Source organism: Xenopus laevis, chromosome 3L, assembly GCF_017654675.1.
Source record: "Xenopus laevis strain J_2021 chromosome 3L, Xenopus_laevis_v10.1, whole genome shotgun sequence".
Taxonomy (NCBI): Eukaryota; Metazoa; Chordata; class Amphibia; order Anura; family Pipidae; genus Xenopus; species Xenopus laevis.
The window spans coordinates 31821517-31845890 of record NC_054375.1 but is presented as its reverse complement, the minus strand read 5'-3'; the positions used below and the strand labels follow the sequence as shown (position 1 = coordinate 31845890).

At 37.9% G+C, this 24374-nt stretch overlaps 1 protein-coding gene across 3 annotated transcripts in view; it reads right to left on the bottom strand.

Annotated features, from left to right (window-relative positions):
* Positions 1-24374, bottom strand: part of LOC108710852 (phospholipid-transporting ATPase VB) — a 663706-nt gene that overhangs the window by 189105 nt on the left and 450227 nt on the right. For all 3 annotated transcript variants that reach the window (XM_018252031.2, XM_018252034.2, XM_018252030.2), the window contains one exon: positions 23164-23220. The gene's annotated coding sequence lies outside the window, so the exon portion shown is untranslated. The remainder of the gene's footprint in view (positions 1-23163; positions 23221-24374) is intronic.

Genomic DNA, 24374 nt, shown 5'->3' with positions numbered 1-24374 from the left:
CACAGAAACTTGGCTGGTGGCAGATGACTGGGAATGGGAACAGGTGTTCAAGGTGGAAGGCGGAGTGGAGGGTGGTTCAGACGGGTCAAGGAGAGCAGAGGTAGAGCAGTAAGATGCTGGACCAGAAGGAGTGTGGCTTTTAGTTTGCCTGTTGCCTTTGAGGTGTTGCTCCCAAAGTGCTTTGTGCTTGCCGCTCATGTGCCTTCGCATAGAAGTTGTACCTATGTGGCTGTTGGGCTTACCAAGGCTCAGTTTCTGACTGCACTCATTGCAAATTACAATGCTTTGTCAGAGGCACACACATTAAAAAAATCCCACACTGCTGACTTTTTGGAAGTGTGCGATCTGGCGGTAACAGTAGAAGTTGGCGGAGTTGGCGGAGTTGGCGGTATTGGCGGCAATGGCGGGTGCGTTGGCCGGCTGAACACAGGTGCCGATACATGTTGTTGCCCTACTGATCCCTACGGGCTGTCCTCCCTGCTTCTTCTAAGTCTTATTCTCCTACTGCCTCTCTGACTCTCCGTCTCTCCATCTGAACTACCCTCCTCTTGCTCTCTTCTACTAGGCACCCACAAAACATCAATCTCCTCATCATCATTCTCCTCAGATGCATCAATTTCTTCTGACACATCACAGAAGGAAGCAGCAGCGGGGACCTCCTCCTCATCACTCATTATGTCCATCTCTATCGTGTTCTCTGCCAGAATTAAATCTGGTGTAAGGTCCTCATCTCCTTCATCTTCTTCTGGCAATAATGGTTGCGCATTACTCAGTTCAAGAAACTCATGGGAAAATAACTCCTCTGACCCCAGTGAAGAAGGGGCACCGGTGGTGGAGGAAGTGTTACGTGGGGTGGCCATAGCAGTGGAGGATGAGGAGGATGTTGTGGTAAAGTTAGAAACGGTAGAGGATGGGGTGTGCTGTGTAAGCCAGTCAACTACCTCTTCAGCATTTTGGGAGTTCAGGGTCATTGGCTTTTTAAAACTGGGCAATTTGCTAGGGCCACAGGATTGCATAGCAGCACGGCCCCTAGCACGGCCTCTGCGTGGCGGCCTGCCTTTGCCTGGCATTATTTTTAAAAAAACAACAACAACAACAAAAACTCAGTTGGTTTTTCTGGAAACGATAATACACACAGCTAGATGGCGGGTTGAAGAAAACAGTGTGCAAATAATGCCTACAAGGTCAACGTATACACTACTACAGCGGTGGATACGGATTACGTAAAATATATGAATGCTGCTTGAAAAAAAGTAACTCAAGTGGTTTTTCTAGAGACGATAATATTATGGATATTTAGACAGAATGTGAACAAGGTCACACAGCTAGATGGCGGGTTGAAGAAAACAGTGTGCAAATAATGCCTACAAGGTCAACGTATACACTACTACAGCGGTGGATACGGATTACGTAAAATATATGAATGCTGCTTGAAAAAAAGTAACTCAAGTGGTTTTCTAGAGACGGTAATATTATGGATATTTAGACAGAATGTGAACAATGTCACACAGCTAGATGGCGGGTTGAAGAAAACAGTGTGCAAATAATGCCTACAAGGTCAACATATACACTACTACAGCGGTGGATACGGATTACGTAAAATATATGAATGCTGCTTGAAAAAAAGTAACTCAAGTGGTTTTTCTAGAGACGGTAATATTATGGATATTTAGACAGAATGTGAACAAGGTCACACAGCTAGATGGCGGGTTGAAGAAAACAGTGTGCAAATAATGCCTACAAGGTCAACGTATACACTACTACAGCGGTGGATACGGATTACGTAAAATATATGAATGCTGCTTGAAAAAAAGTAACTCAAGTGGTTTTTCTAGAGACGATAATATTATGGATATTTAGACAGAATGTGAACAAGGTCACACATCTAGATGGCGGGTTGAAGAAAACAGTGTGCAAATAATGCCTACAAGGTCAACGTATACACTACTACAGCGGTGGATACGGATTACGTAAAATATATGAATGCTGCTTGAAAAAAAGTAACTCAAGTGGTTTTTCTAGAGACGGTAATATTATGGATATTTAGACAGAATGTGAACAATGTCACACAGCTAGATGGCGGGTTGAAGAAAACAGTGTGCAAATAATGCCTACAAGGTCAACGTATACACTACTACAGCGGTGGATACGGATTACGTAAAATATATGAATGCTGCTTGAAAAAAAGTAACTCAAGTGGTTTTTCTAGAGACGGTAATATTATGGATATTTAGACAGAATGTGAACAAGGTCACACAGCTAGATGGCGGGTTGAAGAAAACAGTGTGCAAATAATGCCTACAAGGTCAACGTATACACTACTACAGCGGTGGATACGGATTACGTAAAATATATGAATGCTGCTTGAAAAAAAGTAACTCAAGTGGTTTTTCTAGAGACGATAATATTATGGATATTTAGACAGAATGTGAACAAGGTCACACAGCTAGATGGCGGGTTGAAGAAAACAGTGTGCAAATAATGCCTACAAGGTCAACGTATACACTACTACAGCGGTGGATACGGATTACGTAAAATATATGAATGCTGCTTGAAAAAAGTAACTCAAGTGGTTTTTCTAGAGACGGTAATATTATGGATATTTAGACAGAATGTGAACAATGTCACACAGCTAGATGGCGGGTTGAAGAAAACAGTGTGCAAATAATGCCTACAAGGTCAACGTATACACTACTACAGCGGTGGATACGGATTACGTAAAATATATTATGGCTGCTTGAAAAAAGTCACTCCGGTGTTTTTTCTGGAGACGGTAATATTATGGATATTTAGACAGAATGGGAACAAGGTCACACAGCTAGATGGCGGGTTGAAGAAAACAGTGTGCAAATAATGCCTACAAGGTCAACGTATACACTACTACAGCGGTGGATACGGATTACGTAAAATATATTATGGCTGCTTGAAAAAAGTCACTCCGGTGTTTTTTCTGGAGACGGTAATATTATGGATATTTAGACAGAATGTGAACAAGGTCACACAGCTAGATGGCGGGTTGAAGAAAACAGTGTGCAAATAATGCCTACAAGGTCAACGTATACACTACTACAGCGGTGGATACGGATTACGTAAAATATATTATGGCTGCTTGAAAAAGTCACTCCGGTGTTTTTTCTGGAGACGGTAATATTATGGATATTTAGACAGAATGTGAACAAGGTCACACAGCTAGATGGCGGGTTGAAGAAAACAGTGTGCAAATAATGCTACAAGGTCAACGTATACACTACTACAGCGGTGGATACGGATTACGTAAAATATATTATGGCTGCTTGAAAAAAGTCACTCCGGTGTTTTTTCTGGAGACGGTAATATTATGGATATTTAGACAGAATGTGAACAAGGTCACACAGCTAGATGGCGGGTTGAAGAAAACAGTGTGCAAATAATGCCTACAAGGTCAACGTATACACTACTACAGCGGTGGATACGGATTACGTAAAATATATTATGGCTGCTTGAAAAAAGTCACTCCGGTGTTTTTTCTGGAGACGGTAATATTATGGATATTTAGACAGAATGTGAACAAGGTCACACAGCTAGATGGCGGGTTGAAGAAAACAGTGTGCAAATAATGCCTACAGGGCAAATAATGCCTAAAAGGTCAACTTATACACTACTACAGCGGTAGTAAAATAAAAAAAAGTAAAATAAAAAAAAAATGAATATTAAAAAAAAAAATTAAAGTTGGTGCTGCTGAACTACTAGGAGCAGCAGATTAGCACACCAGTCCCACTCCCCAACACTGCTAGACTAATAGCACTGGGCTCTTATAGTAGTAGTAGTAGTAGTAGTAAAACAACAAAAAAATAAATAAAAGCAGTCCTTACAAGGACTACTGTTATTGCAGCAGTCAGCAGATGAGATCAGAAGCAGGACAGCTGCCCACTGCAGCTACATACAGAGCACTGCAGTAGAAGGTAGATTACTAGCCAGCAAAGCTACCTAAGCTTAAATGTCCCTCAAACCCCTGCAGACTTCTGTCCCTCCAATAACAGAGCAGTATCAAAACGATTACTAGCCAGCAAACTTTCAACTGTCCCTGAAATCACTAACAGGCAGCAGCTCTCTCCCTACACTATCTCTTCAGCACACACAGGCAGAGTGAAAAAACGCTGCAGGGCTTCGGTTTTTATAGGGAAGGGGAGTGGTCCAGGGGAGAGCTTCCTGATTGGCTGCCATGTACCTGCTGGTCTGGGGTGAGAGGGCAAAAAAAAGCGCCAACAATGGCGAACCCAAAATGGCGAACGTCGCGCGACGTTCGCGAACTTCCGGCGAGCGCGAACACCCGATGTTCGCACGAACAAGTTCGCCGGCGAACAGTTCGCGACATCTCTATTTGTAAACACTGTTATTAAGGCAAGCTTTGTATTATCTCAAAATCATGTTTATGAGCCAGAATGAGGCCCCTTGATTCCCATGGCCGTACACTGGTTACAAATTTAGATAGCAAGGAAGGAGGGGAAGTTGAGGAGGGCAGTGACATCAGAATGGAAAACAAAACTAACTGCCTGCCCCGCCTCTTTGCCTAAGGCATAGAGGAGGGGCATGCAATAAATGATTGACAGCTGAGATTTTTAAATGCGTTTATAATAGGTATGGATGTTTTAATAAAACAAAGAATTTGTTCAATTTGAAAAGGACTTCTTTTGTACGGCTTTTTATGTCTGGGTGACGGGGCCTCTTTAAAGGGATTTTGTCAAAATCATGTCTAGCCCCATGCCCATTTTCAAAATAATATTGAAAACTGGTGTGTTCTGAAAAAAAAAACACTTTTTCCCTCAACAGTTGCCCTTAATTTCCAAGACTGGGTAGGGAACATTCTAGTGTTTCAAAAGGTACGATCTTTAGGAGGGGTTTCTTTCTAAAGAGGTTAAGAGTGGTTTCCTATATAGGAATTCAGGAATTCCAGGGGTAAGGAGACGCAAGATAGAAAGGTTTAAGACAAGAGATGGCAGAGGGTGTGGAAGGCTTTGGCTTGGTTTCTTGTAGTCCTGGAAATCACAATTACAGCAAGCAGGTAGTCACCATTTTGTGAACACTGTTATTGAGGAAAGCTTTAGATCATGCCAACATTTTGTTTACTTGCCAGAATGGGGGACCTGATACCAATAAGATGGTGATGGGGGGGTGTAGTAATTGCCTGCCTCGCCTATGTGACTAATGCATAGAGGAGGGGCAAATGATACATGACTGACATGTAAGTTTTGTATGGATGTTTTAATTAAAATAAATAGACTGGGTGTCCGGTTTCATTTTAAAATTACTTTTATTATATATCTTTTTATGTCTGTTTGACAAATCCCCTTTAATTCATGCAGTTTCTAACATGTAATCCCACTGCTATTGTCAGGAAAGATATAGTATAGTATTGTGCAACTTTAACATACCTTGAGCTCTCCTACAGGCACTCATACATCATTCATCTGTATGGATTTCTATGGAATCATATACATCATTTACCCCTAATGGCCATGCACCCAATAGAAAACAATGTAGATTGAAATCAATAACTACCAGTGTCCTTCATAACCGGTTTAGCAAAGTTACCCAAGAATTGAAATTCAGAGAAATCGGATTTTCATGTTGCTAGATTTGTTATAGCTTTACTTAGGTTTGTTATGGGGTTCATTTGGGCTAACTGGGTGCAGTTAGAATATTGGCAAAACAAACCTCATACAAAAAGCAAAATAGGGCATACTTTCTCAAAAATTAAAACCACCATATTTAATTCATTAAAAGCAGGATGTACACCTAGCTCAATGGAGTCCTTCTCTAGAAATGTAATAGAGGAGCAAGGGGAGCTTTCCTATGCTGCAACTTTGGTTCCACAGTGCACGCAAGATGCAAGTCGCAGATGAATAAAAAATTCTGAAATGCCATTCAGATTTGTAAAAGTAAGATAGTGTCTTTAACATTCTAATGTTGTAGCTGGTCTCAACGCAAGCTGAGCCCCAAGGGATACCAGTGACTTTGATCCAAATGATTGCAAAGCCAGTACTCGCATCCTTCACCGTGCATCACAATCAGATCAAAGTGCTAAATCTATTACCAAAGAAACTGTTGGACAAAAGCGGCAGAATGCTCAAACCTAATTGCAATTCAAATTCAAACTGGTCGGTTGGATGATGTTCCTGCTGATTCAACAATAAGGTGAGATATTACAGTTGGGTCAATGTAAAGAGAAGGAAATCACTTGGGGGTTATAAATGTTAGGCAACCTCCCAGTCATGTAATCAATTACCTGATACCCTGGGCTGGTGCTCCTGTTAGCAGAAAAATGCACCAGCTCAGTGTACTTAAATCCTTTTCCTGGTTCTTCCTTTCCTTTCTTACTCTACTAAGCCGGCTTTTTAACTCTACTGTGAAGGCTTTGGGTATTAAAAAAATAAGACGAGGAAGAAGCCCAAGGTATCAGATAAGTAATTACAATCACTGCATAACTTTGGAACCACACAGTGATTTAGCCTTTCCTTCACTTTTAAACTCCCCCCACGTGTGTCCTCCCTTGCCCTTTCTAGAAGACACCCTAAACTTAACAATGTTTTGTTATCAAAGAAAGTATTTATAAAACACAAAAATTAACTTTGAATGTTGTTATTTACCAACACAAAAATGAAATTCAATATACCGTATATACTTGAATATAAGCCGAGTTTTTCAGCCCCCAAAATATGCTGAAAAACTCTACCTCGGCTTATACTCAGGTCAAGCGCAAAAACGGTCGCCGGCGTCTAAGAATAGTCGCCGGCGTCCAAGAATGGTCACCAGCATCCAAAAATGAGACACGGGCACCTCCAATGGGAGCAGAAAACCTAAATTTTTTGATTGAAACTTACCAGAAGCTGCTGCATTTCTCATCCTAGGCTTATACTCGAGTCAATAAGCTTTCCCAGTTTTTGGAGGTAAAATTAGGTACCTCGGCTTATACTCGAGTATATACGGTAGGTATACAGTGTTTAAAACTAGAAGAAATATGTTCAACGTCTCAACATATGCACAAAAGAACCTAAGGTTTTCAGACTTCGTCCCCCAGCCTGATGGAAAACATAATTAAATTGTTGCAGTATGCTGGGAGTTGAAGATCGATGACATTTGGGTGAAAAAATGCTGTTAGTGAAAGCTTCTGTTGTAATTATTTATTAACATTGTGACATAACTGATCTTCAATCAACATTCCATTGCAATCACCCATGCGAGACAGTGGCACCCTTAGTGATCTGGCTTGAGACCCTCTGTGCAATTACAAATCAGTTTTCATTTAAAACAGTCAGGTCGGTTCTTTGTAATCATTTTGTCTGCAATCAAAAAGCTTGCCCTCTTTTTCATCTTTCCTGCCATTTGCATGCGCACAATCAAACGCAGCTTCAAACGTACATTCTGTGCTGAAGAAATAAAAGGGGTTTAAGCGATGCTTTATCTTGGCACATAAACTCATTTCTATGCAGTTTTTACTTGATGTATTTCTTAGAAGTCCTGCATTCTTAGAAGTCCTGCACTAATCATTGGGTTGCCTGTTTAATCTCTTTATGCGCCTGTTTGTTTTACTATGTCAATTCATTTATGAATAAAGAAGAGACAATGCAATGGGACCATGTACACAGAGACTAAAGAGTTTGTCACAAAAGGTGCTGCTGTCTCTATATTGGCATTATTCATCAGGAATTGGCCTGTGCTATGGTATTTCAGCACTTTCTGAAGGCTTAAGCAGGCACCTCACATGGTGCCTGGTGTTTGGGGTCAGAGCCTATGTCCCAAAAAAGGCATTTTAAGATAACAAACCGCTGACTGGTGTCATTGATTGAGGTTGGAAACCGTTGGACGTGCATCGAATTAAAGTAATTTGGAGGTGAGGGTGCTGACTGTGAAATTGGTGAAACCTCACATGGTGGGAGCAGTGCACTCAGCAAAGCAAAAAGTAGATACAGATACCACCTGCTGACTGCCTCACGCTCTACTACTGGGCATCTGAAGATAGAAGTCTTTATGTATTTTTTTTTTTTTTTACCTGTGGTCTCTTATAATTGGTGGGGGGAGCCCTAAGTTCAAACTTCTCTTGTTTGACCCTGGTACCCTAGTTCAATAATGTTCATAGGATCGAAAACAAAGGTAAAAGACCGCTACTGCTCACCGCATACACTCGTCCAGGTGCTCTGTCAAGCAGTATCCACACTGCTAACATTCAATAGACTCAAAACAGGCTGACGGCACTTCTGGAAAAGGTTTATTGGGGTTGCTGCTGTGAATCCTAACGCGTTTCGGGAGTAAATCCCTTAATCATAGATAACAGTTCATTCCCAACAGCTGGGTTTTATAGAAAAGATAACAGTGACCCCTAGTGGGATGTTACTATTCTTTATTCCTCCTATCTCTCCCACCATTCCCACTTTTCCCTCATCTCCCCCATTTCTCCACCCCGGCCTTCAAACACTTTGTACCCTAATACTTTTTATTTCAATATGAGATTGATGTTATACTGAACTGGACCGCTACAAACAAGATGAGTAAATTTACAGTTTGCTTGGGTTTTAACCTTTTTAATAGTACTACCGAACACAAGGTTTTTTTAGACATACCTAAATAAAAATGTGATTTTAATAAGTACCCACTAGGGGTCACTGTTATCTTTTGTATAAAACCCAGCTGTTGGGAATGAACTGTTACCTATGATTAAGGGATTTACTCACGAAACGCGTTAGGATTCACAGCAGCAACCCCAATAAACCTTTTCCAGAAGTGCCGTCAGCCTGTTTACAATAATGTTCATAGTTGAAAATATACTTTAATAAGGTTTAAATTCAAATTAGAATCTATATATATATATATAACTACAAGAGTCCTCTGCACTCAACCCATTATCAATATATTTGAGACAGCGACATTTTGTGCATACTGCTACTGCTATATGGACAAACAACACAGGGATTGTTTGTCCATATATTGCAATATATTTAAGCTGGCCAACTACGTCAAAGTCATCCCATATCTGGCCAGTCCTATGCTCAATTTTCATCTGATTCATTAAGAATTCAATCAATTGTAGTTGACTATATGTATTTTGTGGTCACACCCTCATTGCACCCCCGCCTAATGGTTTTAAAAAATAGTGGTGAGCACAACTTTCCCTTGTTTGTTATAGTTATACAGGAGCAGTGACCAGCTCCATGTTGTAGCTCCCACCCTTTACCAACCAAGCAGATCCGCACTCCCAATGTTAACCCTTAGTTCATCTACCCAGGTGCTGCTCTTGGGACTGTATATACATGAACAAAGTATGGCAGTGCAGTCCTAGGATTTAAAAATTAATGCAGCCTTTATTCCATTTGTGGTGTTTGTATCACAAATGGAATAAAGACTGCATTCATTTTCATATCCCTGCCATACTTTGTTCGTCTCTCTCTCTCTCTCTCTCTCTCTCTCTCTCTCTCTCTCTATATATATATATACACACACACACACATAGAGTCTCTGGTACTGGCACTCACAGGATTTGCACAAAAAAGAGAGAAAAAAAGGTTATCTGATGAATAAAGATGAAGGTTTATTAAGCCGACATTTCAGTTACACACGGGAACCTTTCTCTTGTTTTTGACCTTGAGAAAGGTTCCTGTGTAGACTCTATATTTATAATATTCACTTGAGCACCCAGGTCTTTTTATTTACATTTGAGGTGTGCAGTTTGTAACTGTGGGTGTGTGGGTGTGTGTGTGTGTGTAACAAAGTCCAAAGAGGTATAAAGTCCTGGTGCAATCCAAAATAGCAATATACAAAAAAAGAAAAGTTAAAAAACTTACGTAATTTAGTACATTTTAATAAGCTTATGGTCTTGAGGAAAGTCTTCGATACCGGCCGAAACGTTGACCCGCTTTTTAAAATTTAAGCTTTTTGATAAAATACCTGTGCGCATCCTTTGTTCTGGATATATATCTATAGATATATATATATATATATATATATATATATAAAGATATAGATATATATATATATATATATATAAATAGTGATGGGCGAATTTATTCGCCAGGCGCGAATTCGCGGCGAATTTGCGCGTTTCGCCGCGAGCGAATAAATTCGCGAATCGTCCGCGAAATTCGCGTCAAAAAAATTCGCCGGCGTCAAAAAATTTTTTCCGAAAAACGGACGCCGGCGCCAAAAACGGGCGCCGGCGTCGAAAAAACGGGCGCCGGCGTCAAAAACGAGACGCCGGCGCCGTTTCGCGAATTTTTCGCCGTTTCGCGAATTTTTCGCCGTTTCGCGAATTTCGCGCGAAATTCGCGAATTTTTCGGCGAAGCGAAACGGCGCAAATTCGCCCATCACTATATATAAAGATATAGATATATATATATATATATATATATATATATATATATTATATATATATATATATATATATATATATATATATATATATATATATATATATATATATATATATATATATATAGATCGATGGTGAGTGCCGGTGAATAATATGACTATATATATATATATATATATATATATATATATATATATATATATATATATATATATATATATATATATGCGACTCTCAAGGGTGCACTCCGTTGACTCAGATAATACCTGTGTACGAGCAAAAAAGTATATAAAATAACAAGCAAAAGCAAATCGCGGCACTCACAGGGTTTGAATATGAAAAACCACAAAATTTATTAGAAACTCAACATTTCGATCCCTCACAGAGATCTTCGTCAGGAGTGTGCAAATGAAAAAAAAAAAAAAATATATATATATATATATATATTGCCCATAATCATCTTTTTCTTTTTTTTTTAAACATATGTTTGCATTCAAAGGTGAGAGCTAACACACTGCTTTAATGTATGAGGGGAATTAGTTCATTGAATAAAAAAAGCTTCGGCCCTTTACAGGTCACGGTTATCCCCACAGTATAATGTAACGGCAATGTCCTGAAAAAAAAGATTTCATATTCAGCCAAGAAACATCTTTTCTTAGACATCATGCAACTTTGATGCACAGCGTTAACTGGCTTTAGCATTAAAAAATGAAATCTAAAAAAGAAATAATTATACCCGCTGCGGAGCAGTATCAGACGTGATACAAAGGGGTGAGTGACATGTTCTTCTGGCTGTTGTCTTTTATCAAGCTTCTAATGGATTAGTGACAAGGTGACCTGCTAGACTTCCAAATCTCTTCCTCTGTTTGCTTCTGTACTGTAAGCCAAGCATCATACATCCCTCACTGAAATGAATATAAATCTGATAACCAGGGTTGCAGCTGAAAATTATATTGGGCCTATTCTGAAAAAAGTTTAAAACGATAAAATAAAAATACAGTACAGGTGTGGGATCCATTTTCCAGAAAATCTTTACCCAGGAAGCTCTGAATTACGTAAAGCCCTTCTCCCATAGACTCCATTCTTTAAAATGATTTCCTTACAGTACCTTCTACTTGATCCAGACTGAGATATAATCGATTTATATTGGAAGCAAAACCAGCCTATTGGGTTTATTTAATGTTTACATGATTTTCTAGGAGACTTAAAGAATGAAGATGCAAATTAGCAAAGAGTTTTTTTTGTGGTTTTTACACTTAATAAATCTTGAAGTTTTAGAGATATTTTTTTTTAAAAAAAACGCAAATACGTTTTTTGTGAAAGAAAAGGAAATCCAAATGTTAGTTAATAAGACCTTAAGAGGGATATTTTTCAAGGGTTGAATTACGAATTGAAAAAACTTCTAAAATCAAATTCAAAAAGACCAAAGTTTTTTCAGTCGAATAGGTCCATTTTCAATCTAATAGGTCCGTATTCGGCCGGTGGGAAACGAAGGAATAGCGCATTCCATCAAATTCGATTTGACGTTGTTCCCCAAAAGTCCACCAATTGACTCCAAATAGGTTATAGGAAGTCCCCCATAGGCTAAAACAGCAATTCGCCAGATTTTAGATGGCGAATGTTCGAAGTCGAATTTTTAAAGAGACGGTACATGATAAATTTTGATATTCAAATCGACAAGGGAATCTGGACTATTCCCTTTTCGAAGTACACAAAAAATAGCTCAAAATTTTAATTTTTTCCATTCGAAAATTCACCTCGACCTTTGATAAATCTGCCCCTAAGTGTAATAAGGTTTAAGACACAGTATGGAAAACAAAGATATTAAGCTGAAATCTGTTGCATTAAAACAAATTGCCTCTTTATACATTATCCAGGGGCTTAACTATAGAGGAAGCAGACCCTGAGGCTGCAGGGGGTCCAGGAGTTATAGGGGGGTCCATGAAGCCTTAATTAAGGAACAATTTCAAGATTTACTGGTAAAATGGATAACCTCTGGATATGTTGGGGGCCCTAAAATGAATTTGCTGTGGGGCCCAGTACCATCTAGTTACACCACTGACATTATCCACACATTTTAGTGAGCTGTGATTTATGGGGCCCCGGACAGAAATATAGAAATGCCCCTATGGTTACTGTATTCGAAATCTGGTTAGTGCGGCCTATAGAACTAGGGCTATACAAATAAAAAGATATACTTACGTTTAAAACCATTTGCCTTAGGACACTGCAATACGTTTTTGAAAGCAAAAGCACTGATTCTACTTACCGAAACTTTATTTTATTTAACAGATAATAAGGGTTTTTCCCCTGTCAATCAACACCTTATACTTTATAAACTTTTATATCTGTGAGGGCTGCAATCCATAATAGACATTAAGAGCTAAGCGTAGTCTTAGTGGAAAAAGACATTCAATTCAGACAATCAAGAAGGATTGATTTCAGCTTCGGCCTTTTGTGACTTTGGCAAAATCGCATTATGTCTCTGTCCCCGAGGCACTAAATGGATTGCATGCTCTGTGTGACAAAACCAACATGGTATTGAAAGAAATGGAGTAATATGCCTTTATTAGGTTATATTTGACCTTCTGTGTGTTACTGTGTTTGTGCCCTGCCACACACATAGATTACAGCGGAAACTCTAAATTGCCAGTTGCAGTCATACCTCCCAACTGTCCCTTTTTCGGAGGGACAGTCCCTCTTTTGACAGCTCAACCTGCAGTCCCTCATTTGTACTGGAAAGTCCCTTATTTTTCTGCACTGAACAGCCAAAAAAAGAAACAACGTTTCTATCTTAATTGGCTTTCAGCAGAGAATACAGAACACCTAACTAATAGGTGCAAATAAGATACTTTGTAACAATTTTGAGACACAAAAAACAGTTTAGATAAGGAGAATTATTTTCAAACTTTCATAACCTGCCAAATTTTGTCAAATGAACATGGTAATTATGGGGTGTGGCCACAGAAAAGGGCGTGGTCAAAAATGTCGCTGTTCTACATGCGAAATTTATTTTCAAGTAAAATAAATGTCACTTTCACTACATAAATGAAAATGGTGTTTCTTTTAGTCTTGGAATTACACAATCACAGCAAGCAGACAGGCGCCATTTTTTGGACACGGTTAAACAAGTTTCTGGAATGAAGCAAAGCTTACCTTATGTGCCAGAATGGGGGACCTAATGCCCAGGTACTGAATACACAATTAGATTGTGAGTAGGGAGGGGAAATGTGGGGAGGGCATTGACATCTAAAAAGTGCAGAATTGGAAAGTGAACTCCATCTTTTTACTTCCTAAATGTTGGGAGGTATGGTTGCAGGGACTGTTAAAGGGGACCTGTCACCCAGACATAAAAAGCTGTATAATAACAATCCTTTTCAAATTAAACATTAAAACAAATTAAACCAAAACAGTTTTTTTAAAATTAAAACTTCAATACCATCCATAAACATGTTTAAAAGTCTTAGCTGTCAATCATGTATTGCCTGCTAGTGATATGCGCTTTTCCCGACCCGCCCACCTTCCCACCACTCGAGCCCAACTTCCAAGTTCCTTTAATAGACCTGTGTCGCTCCATCCTGACGATGACGTCACAAAAAGGCGAGAGGCATGCCTGAACATGCCCGACCGCAGGTCTCGGCCCGGCCCACACATCACTATTGCCTGCCCCTCCTCTATGGCATAGAAACGGCAGCTAATTACTTTCACTTTCCAATTCTGCACTTTCTAGATGTCAATGACCTCCCCACATTCCCCCTCCCTACTCACAATCTAATTGTGTATTCAGTACCTAGGCCCCCCCATTCTGGCACATAAGGTAAGCTTTGCTTCATTCCAGAAACTTGTTTAACCGTGTCCAAAAAATTTCGCCTGTCTGCTTGCTGTGATTGTGTAATTCCAAGACTAAAAAAAACACGATTTTCATTTATGTAGTGAAAGTGACATTTATTTTACTTGATTAACACCACAAAGTAGCATTTGGAATTATTTTTTAGGGTGACAGGTCCCCTTTAATATTATATCAGTCATTAAAAAGAAAGTTTGCTTTAATTATCGTAGGTAGCAGAATTATTGTTGCATGCATTTATGTCATAGAGAGAGTGACATCACTTCATGCTGTACAAGTTGCAAGTTGTTCTTTCAATCTGTGAAGGAGACATATTGGATAAAGGAACCCCCCCCCCCCATTTCTGTAGGGAATAATGATTTAATGATGCTGGCTTTATTTTGGGCTAAAAATATTATCTTAAAAATTACCCCTATAGATCCGCTTTGGTCCCTGTCTGTGTTTCACATGGGGATGGGCATTTCCAAACTTTACCAGCCAGAAGCAAGTGGGGAAGAGGTATTCAATCACAGCCCTGCAGGTAGGCCGTATTTAAGGTAAGGAGTAACTTAAATAGAAACCCCGGCCTGTCTGCAGTCACATATCCTACAATGTAGTGCGTTGAGTGCCATCGGCTCCCCTGCACAACCTAGGAAAGGAGGCAGCAGGAAGTGGAACAGATGGGTGGGGCTAGTACGTTTTTTGGAGAAATCTTGCATTACTCAACCCGAAACACTACCTTCTGTATTTAAAACAGAGTTTAATTCATTGGCACAATCTTGTTATTTACATATGTCTTCTTTAAATACATGACTTTAAAGTCCCTGCCAGGGAAATTACTGTATGATAAACTACAGATTACTGCATATTTACCTACAAATCCCATTACACACATACTTTCTGGCAAGAGATCTATAAATTATTATTTAAGAAAGATATCGTAGTGCTGGAAAGTGGGGGAAAAAAACAAAGGTGAAGAAACAACTAAGGATTAAAGCACCATGATTCTTTCCAATGGTAAGGCCAGAGATATTGAGAGGGACAGAGCTACTACATGTTAGCAGCTGCAGTGCATGGAGTCTGATGTGGGCACTGCATTTCGAAAGAAAAGTTTGTTTTGACTTTTCCTGACTCTGCACCTATTTTGGATTTATCTATAGCAGGGGTCCCCAACCTGTATTACCTGTGAGCCACATTCAAATGTAAAAGCATGAAACACAAGCATGAAACACAAGCATGAAAAAAGTTCCTGGAGGTGCCAAAAAAGGGCTGTGATTGGCTATTTGGTAGCAGCTATATAGACTGGTAGCCCAGAGGAGACTCTGTTTGGCAGTGCACCTGGTTTTTATACAACTAAAACTTGCCTCCATGCCAGGAATTCAAAAATAAGAACTGGCTTTGAGACCACTGGGAGCAACATCCGAGGAGTTGGAGAGCAACATGTTACTCATGAGCCACTGGTTGGGGATCGCTGATCTATAGTATCAGAGTGAAATAAACCACATCTCACTTGTGACGCTCGGGATGAATCAATGCCAGACTTAATTTAAAAGCCACTCAACAATGTGCATTGATGGTTTGAGTTATGGCAGCCGGGGCAACTTCGTCTGAAAGAAACAGCATTTGTGTTCCTGCTACGGCCCATCCAAAGCCCGTCACCATGAGAGAACAGGTTTGTTAACTTTCAAGTTCAAGGTGCAACTGCCATATATAGTTGTACACTTGAACACAACATAAAATTAAGACTGGTTAAACTGATCCAACACAATTATCAATTAAATATAAAAACAGCCATTTTGGATTCCCATTATTTGTGACATTAGAATGCAACAGGCCGCACATCTTTTTTTTTTTCCTTATACAATGTCATTAAATAACATGCTAATGTACGTGGAATATTGTGTCTGATCCACAATAAACTAATGCAGAGGCTATCCAACTTTAGTTTTGTGTTTATGATTAAAGCAATATCATAACATCTCTCAAGCAAAACTGGATACAGCCATGGCGCTATATATATATATATATATATATATATATATATATATATATATATATATATATATATATATATAGATATATATATATATATATATATATATATATATATATATATATATATATATAGATATATATATAGATATATATATATATATAGATATATATATATATATATAGATATATATATATATATATATATATATATATATATATATATATATATATATATATATATATATATATATATAGATATATATAGATATATATAGATATATAGATATATATATATATATATATATATATATATAGATATATATATATATATATAGATACAAACGTTTATAAAAACATTTATAAAAATACCCCCCGCCAGGCATGCACAGTTTTCACTCTGTTGGATCAAAACTGCACAGTAGGTTAGAAACTAATCCCCATATGAAATAATATGCACTACATTTGCCCAGGAGCAGTAACCCATAGTGACCAATAAGCTACCTGCTGATTGGTTACCATGAGTTCCCGCTTCTGGGCAAACTTAAGTGTCTTTTATTACATAACCCCATCCAATTGTATTATCAAATTCCATCAATCGTATTATCAAATAACCATAATCACACAACTGATACTCTGGTTTATCATTGAGAAATCATGTACATTAGGCCTTATTAAGCACCTACATACGATTTTTACCCTGGAACATTAATGTATACAAGAAAAAGAGGCAGTTTGTTAAAGGGGAAGGAAAGTCATTTAGCACTTGGGGGTGCCAAATCTTAGGCACCCCCAAGTGAATGTATTTACTTTCCTGAAGCTCCTATCAGCAGAAAACTGAACCACCCGAGGTTATTCCGAGCACCACAGAGCGATCCTCTTCCCTCTTCTTCTTTCTTCAAATTTCGAATGAAAAATACGATTTTTTAGTTTAAGTTTGACTTTTCATTCTAAGAAGAAAGAAGTCAAAAGAGGAGTGCTACATGGAGCTCGCTGGAAGAACCCCGGCCGGTGCAGTTTTCTGCTGATAGGAGCACAGGCCTGGGGTTTCAGGTAAGTAAATACATTCACTTGGGGGTGCCTAACATTTGACACCCCCAAGTGGTAAACAACCGTCCTTCTCCTTTAAAAGGACATATAAAAGATCAGTAGTTAATAAGGTCTGGCAAAAGATGTTTTAGTTCAGTAAAATGTATCTCCTTTTGATACTATAAAAAAGCAAAAAATTATTTTAAAAATATTAATTTTGTAGATATTAAAATATTGCATGCTTAGATCTAATTACTGGGAGTTACTGATTCAGCATTGCCCAATTAATCTGCTACAATTAGCCACTTTGTCTTAAAAGCATAAAAGATATAACCCAATTCTTTACTGGCTAAATCAAGTAATGCTAATTAAAAATGAAGGTATTAGCTGTAACATTACAGCCAGTTTGTTAAATTAATTATGTAAAGCCATTTTAGTTAGGGAGACTAGATGTGAGAGTCATTTAACTTGTCCTTGACAGATCATTAAAAGTTGCCAGACAACATACATTTAAGAAAATAAATGTATACCCCAATTCCAAATATAATAAAAAAAATTGACACCAATAGGCAAATGTATTTATATTAAATCTCGTATTTACGTATTTAAAGGGCAAGTCAACCCCAAAATAAAAATTTGTTTAATAAAAGAAAACATAATTCTAAGAAACTTTCCAATACACATCTATTACAAGTTTTCTACGGTTTTTAAGATATTTGTACATGTATTGTTTGTCCCTTTCTATTTTCTGCCATGATGACTGTTGATACAATGTAAGACAAAGCAGCTGAATAACAGACCTGTCTTTGCTGGGTCACTAAGACTTTTGCAACAATGTTTAAAAGTAACAACCACAAGTTGAGCAAATGCAGCTTTCAATAGCAATTGTTTTTAAAAATAATTTTAAAAGCAGTGATCATTTTTAATAAATGTATATTGGAAATTTGATTAGAATGTTTTCTTGTATTATCTTAATTTTTGGGTTGACTTGCCCTTTAAGTCTGTTTTTCAATCATATATTTGCCAGATTTATTAAATAAAAAAATTGCAAATTTTTTTCCACCTATAACCTGCCAATTTTCTATAGAAGTCAATGGGAAGTTGCATCAAAAGCATTCAAGCCAGTCAATGTTCAGTTTTTTAAACGGTTGTAATGAATGGAGCAATGTAATCACGTTTGACATTTTCCAGTGATTAAATGAGATTGCATTAAACTTATTTTTCTTAAAACCCACCAATTGAGCCGCATTCATCTTGAGTTAAAAAATGCAGAGCCTTTATGATGTCTGCAGGGACAGGGCGGCAGAAAAGTCAAACATAGTGAAAGCTTAGGTGAACGATATTTGATGCCTAAGAATGTTTTGATATATTTGTGAGCTTAATAAAAAATGTATGTGTTGACCAAATTATTAAGGGGCACATTTACTTAGCTCGAGTGAAGGAATAGAACAAAAAATACTTCGAATTTCGAAGTATTTTTTTGGCTACTTCGACCTTCACCACGACTTTGAATCAAACGATTCAAACTAAAAATCGTTCAACTATTCGAAGGTCCCCATAGGCTTTCTAGCCAATTTGGGATCGAAGGAAAATCGTTTGATCAATGGATTAAAATCCTTCGAATCGTTCGAACGAATATCGCTAAATCCTTCGCCTTCGATATTCAAAGTTGAAGGATTTAACTTAGAGGGTCGAATATCCGACCACGATATTCGACCATTAGTAAATGTGCCCTTAAGTGTCTAAAAGTGTTTCTTTAAAAACATTGAATTCCCTTTTTTAGCTGTGGTCATCAAGAACAAGCTAAAGAGCATCTTCCTTATTTCCAGGCTGCCTAACAGTACAGTAAAGCAGAGGAACTGACAGTGGAGGTTTTCAAGACTCGTTAGTGTTTTCCCTCAACCACAAATAAGCAAAACAAATCAGCATGTCTCAGAATTCTCCGAATTTTGGCATTTCTAAATGGCTTGGAATAAAAAAAACTAAAGGTTAGTTTAGCCTCATATCAGCTATGTGCCTATTTTGTGAATTTTGAGACGTTAAAAATAAACAAGAAATAATAACCCCAATAATAATAATAATATAATGCTCACACAAAGCTGTGTTATTTGTTATATTTTATCAAATTATATTTTGTTATTTGATACTAAAGCCATACAACTGGTTTCTATATAAAACAGATACGGAGGGAAGTAAAGCAACGATTTCCAAGGTACAGTATAAAGCAAATTTTGCTTATGCAGGCACTGCCTAAATAGATATATTGCTGCATAGTGAAAATTAACTGAGCTTCCCACAGATGCAAATCCTTAATATAAGCAAAACTCCATGACTAGGGCATGGCTATATTAGTCTTGTAAAATTAACATTAAAATTGCTTTCAAGTACTGTATGAATAGCCACGATATAATAAAAGTACAAAGAGCTCCACAACATCTACTTGTAATTACATGGTCATGGGCAGCTTATGAAGTAGAACATTCAGATACAATGTATCAATTAGCCGCACCGTAAAAAAAAAAATAGAGAGAAACCTGAGAACGAGCAGGTATATTTTAATTATAGCAATAGAAGATGGGGGTGAGGGATGATCGATACCTTGACATATTAAACATTCTTTTAGAGATAAGGTGATGCCAGCGAAAACTAGAAATGCCAGTGGCGAATGCACCCAATGGCTTTAAATAAAAAGTAGAGATTTATTGGGTCAGTGAAGCAGTAAATTAAAAGGAAAATTGACTAAACCCTTATCAGCTGGACTTGAGTGTTAACTGCCATTTTATATATATATAGCATAATCAATAAGGAATTGTGATGAAACAGAAGAACTGTGATAGCTGTTTGTATACCTTATTGCTTTCAGAAGATGTCATTGTTAATATAGTCCAATGTGATTAAAGTGGACCTGTCACCCTGACATGAAAAGCTGTTTAATAAAAGTCCTTTTCAAATTAAACATGAAATACAAATTATTTTTCTTATTTAAGTGTTCATAGCTGTTGTAAGCTCATTTAAAAATCTCAGCTGTCAGTCAAATATTGCCTTTCCCTCCTCTAGGCATAGAGGCGGGGCAAGCAATTACTTTCACTTTCCTTTCAGCAATTCCTAGTTGTCACTGCTCTCCCCACATTCCCCCCGTTCTCTTCACCGTTTAATTGTGTAGCCAGTTCATGGGGATGGACATCAGGTCCCCCATTTTGGTGTATAAACAAGATTCTGAAATGATGAAAGGCTTGTCTTAATAACTGTCCACAAAATGGCTCCTGCCTGCTTGCTATAATTATGAATTCCCAGACTTACGGAAACAAGATTTAAATAATTTATACAGTGTAATTAAATTTCGTGGTGCTTAACTAACATGATAAAATAGAATTTGCAATATTTTTTTTTGGTTGACGGGTCCCCTTTAAGAGGATTTTAGAGAGAAGACCCATATGTTGCTCGACCACAACTCTCATCATAATTCAACTTGTAATCAAGGGCTATAGGAAGCTAGCAGTTGTGTTGCAGCAAAAAAAGTAATAGATTCTTAAGGCAACACTGCTCAAAATAATTGACCTTCTGGGGCAGCAACAAAGAGGATTATCCATTAAAAACTCTAGATGCAAGTTTTATTTTTTCAAAACTACGTCAGCCATTCAGAAATTTAATGCATAGTCATATCAGGATTTCAGGCCTAAAAAAAAAAAGTAAATCCTTGCAAAAGCCCCCTCCCTTTCAAATCACAAAAACATATCCACCCTCTCCATTCCTCTGTAACTCCAGGTCCAATGCATAGTTTCATAGTGGTTCCTTTTGCCACAGCTACTTCTCTGACCTGATCTCCAACCAGGAATATGTGCACTGAAAGCTTCCTGGCTTTTATTGTGCATAATCCAGTGTAGAGACTTTGACAGGATGTTACAGTAGTCAAAAATGGTAATTACTTGTAAGGTTGGACTAGGTCGGTGTAACACTGGGCAAAAACACGGTGGGTCCTGGCTTGTGGGCCCCACTTACCTAGACCCACTGCCCGCACTGGCTTTCTGACCTCCCCTACTGGCCCGATCATGTTGCGTCAAGAAAGAAAATAAGGCACATACAAGGTGGGGGGTTAGCAGAGGGGGTTGTGGCTGGGGGGGCAAAGGGGTGTGGGACAATCCTGGTGGGCCCTCGACTCCCAGTGAGACACTGGCTACTCACCAAACTGTGATGGTCTACATAACGGAATGTTTGGGTGATGTGGCTGCAGAGGGGGGCCTGCACAAAGACCCCCAATGTATTTAAAAGGCTTTATTTCTCCTACTTATCTTACGTCTTAAGAAATAACCTGAACCTAGAGCTAGGCATTCGCTTAGCTATATATAGTACAGACCCCTCGACTGCTGGGAGACCTACTAGGACTGGTGCGTTTCCTAAGGAAATGTGTGAGTAGCTTGCATTAAGAGTTGTGCTCCTATGTGTACATATGTGGCAGTGGGCACCCAAAACAATTTTGCTGGGGGTCCTAGGTCAGCATGTGGATAAGATTTGATCCCTCAAGTTCTGAATTAAAGGGGTTGTTCACCTTTGAGTTAGCTTTTAGTATGATGTAGAGAGTGACATTCTGAAACAATTTGCAATTGGTTTTCATTTTTTATTATCTAAAGTGTTTGAGTTATTTAATTTTTTATTCAGCAGCTCTCCAATTTGCATTATAAACAATCTGGTCCAAATTACTCTAGAAACCATGTATTGATTTGAATAAGAGACTGGAATATGAACAGGAGAGGACCTTACTAGAAAGATGAGCAATGAAAAGTAGCATCAATAATAAGTGAGTAGCCTAGCAGAGCATTTGCTTTTAGATGGGGTCAGCGACACCCATCTGGAAGCTGGAAAGAGTCAGAAGAAAAAGGCAAATAATTATAAAACTATAGAAAATAAATAATGAAAACCAAGGGAAAAGTTGCTTAGAATTGGCCATACTTTTACATACTAAAAGTTTACTTAAAGGTGAACCACTCCTTTAAGTACCGGCACTCACAATCTTGGCTCTCTCTAGAAGGAGAAACAACCATCTTTGCCAAATCCACACGGAAACAGGGCATTTGGGGGTTCCAACATCACTGCAATGTAAAATGGTGTATTTCTGTCAGGATATGAATTTGTATTTGCTTTTTATGCAACTATTTATGCAATGCTAACTAAGCATGCCGCTAATGATCTGGTCAAAAGAAGAAAGAAATAATCACAGCCATTATTTTACTCATTAAATGTTTCCTTGACTGTTCCGCTGCAAAGTGATTAAGCATTCCTATACAAGCAAGGACAGAACCCAGCTATCAGCAAGTTTAGAAAATGCAGTGCTGTTGCTCCGCTGCTTTGCCAACATGAGCAACATTTCTGTTTTAAACAGGAATCAGATAATGATTCTGAAACTAAATAGCTCAAATCTAGCACTAACTTCCCAATCTAGGGGGCTATTTGAACAAAATCGGCTCGATCTATGGAGTCTGTACATTAAAAAATGTCAGCTAATTGCATTCTTGCACCGCTCAACATATCTCACAGTGCATTGACAGCTAGCAGTGTTTTTCAATAAAATGCCCAAGGAAATCTGTTGTATATTTAGGATGTAGCCTCTTGGCAAACCTTGCATCAAATATTTCATCTCAGAAAAGACATGGACTTCCTATTTGTAATAAAACATGAGATCAAGGTGTAACAAAATTCATTATGTTTCAGAATAACTATGAATCTTTCATTTCATATTGATCTTAAAGAATTATATTAAATAAATCTAGCAGTGATCATACTCTATATGAGATCTCAAAAGAGCAGGATCACCGCATCTTTCATAAGAGCAGGGATGGGATTCAGGAACACTTGCTTGTCATTGTTGCTTGGCACCTATCCTCTAATCTAGTCTATTGATCAGAATTCCCCAATTGTCAATCCTGTTATACATATGGAATGCGTTACAAAAAAATGCGTTGGAAAAATGGCAATACTTACAGTAAGCAGCTTTTAATTCTTTGCTTTAAATCTGGGATAAAATTGTTTCATGAAAATCTAAAATGGAAAAAAAAAAAAATTAAAATATTATATATAAATATATATATATATATATATATATATATATATATATATATATATATATATATATATATACACATATACACACACACACACAAGTTTATCAAATTCATAACTCGGAGAATGACTATTCTGTGCATACAGAGGAGAGATGAGCCCACAAAGTTGCATGCAATAATAGTTAAGGAATATTTTGTCCTTACGAAAAACCCGACCAAAAATCACCACCGAGGAAAACAAATTAGATTTATTAAAGTTTAATGCTTATTTAAGGTCTATTAACTAAAAGCATGTACCAGGGAATTCCGAAAGAAAATGAAAGCACAAATTGAAGATTAATATTAAAATGCCTATTTAAAGTCTCTCATCTCTCACTTAGAATATCAAAACAAACACTATAGAAAACTAGATTAGAGGCACTGTAATGGAACAAGACTCCAGTCTTCCCCCTAATAAGTGGATATTTAACTTTGATATCCTTGTTGATTTCTCTGAGTTTACGTTAGATTTTTCTGTGTGCTAGATCCAGGCAAGGCCTTGGAGGAAGCAACAGCAAATCCGCTCCAGGAATTAAAAATGTAATCGCTACCCCATGTGCCCTGATCCACTGTCCCCAATAAACTCTTATTGGGTCTGACCATTTACGGTTGTCCCACCAAGGCAATACATCTAATGAAAATTACATAGCACCTATGCAACAGAGAGCCTTCAAGAGTTCTTGAAGAAGATTGACATAAATAAAAAGGATAATTTTAATGTTTTACTCATAGTGACCAATCTACTGCTTTCAAACATAGGACCAGTAAATATTACCTGCTGATTGATTGAATTATAAGCAGGGTGAGACTGGCCTAGTGGGATACCTAAAAAAATTCTAGTTAGCCCCATTCTTGATAGGCTCTACTGTAGGCCACTGCTACAAGCTACTCGCCCGCCGATGCTTAAAAGATACCAGCACCAGAGGAGCTGAAATACAATTTAAGATGGATGTGCATTCCACTGTGGAACACACGGACATCTTCAATTTTTGCCGGAGTTTTATTAAAGTAAAAAGAAATTTAAAAAACAGAATGGGAGTGCTCAGAGAGAAGCAGAAGTTGGTGATATAATGCTTATGTAACTGTTCATAA